We start from the raw sequence: 360 nt of genomic DNA on the forward strand, positions 1-360 counted from the left end.
TTCATTTCTCAGTTGAAGATAATTCTCACGGTACACAGTTAGCCTTTCAATTCTCAACTGTACTTTGCTTTTGTTGCTTGCATTTTGACTTAGATACAAAATTTGCTGAATCAACGCATCCATATCCATTTGCAAGGCTCTGGCTCGAACTAACCTCCTTAATTTCAACTTCACTTTTCACTTGAAGAGGTTTCGTCGAAGCCTCGGCGAAATTCGAACCTTCCTTCAATTCTGGTGCAATAACATCTGACTTCGAATCATGCTCAGCGTTCACTAACCTTTCCACTAAGACTTTTCTCTTTCCAGTCGTCGGCAATCCCTTTTTTCCAAGCATTTCACGAATTTGATCGACTGTGAGTT

The sequence above is a fragment of the Montipora capricornis genome, chromosome 11 (genome assembly GCF_036669925.1).
Source record: "Montipora capricornis isolate CH-2021 chromosome 11, ASM3666992v2, whole genome shotgun sequence".
Lineage (NCBI taxonomy): Eukaryota > Metazoa > Cnidaria > Anthozoa > Scleractinia > Acroporidae > Montipora > Montipora capricornis.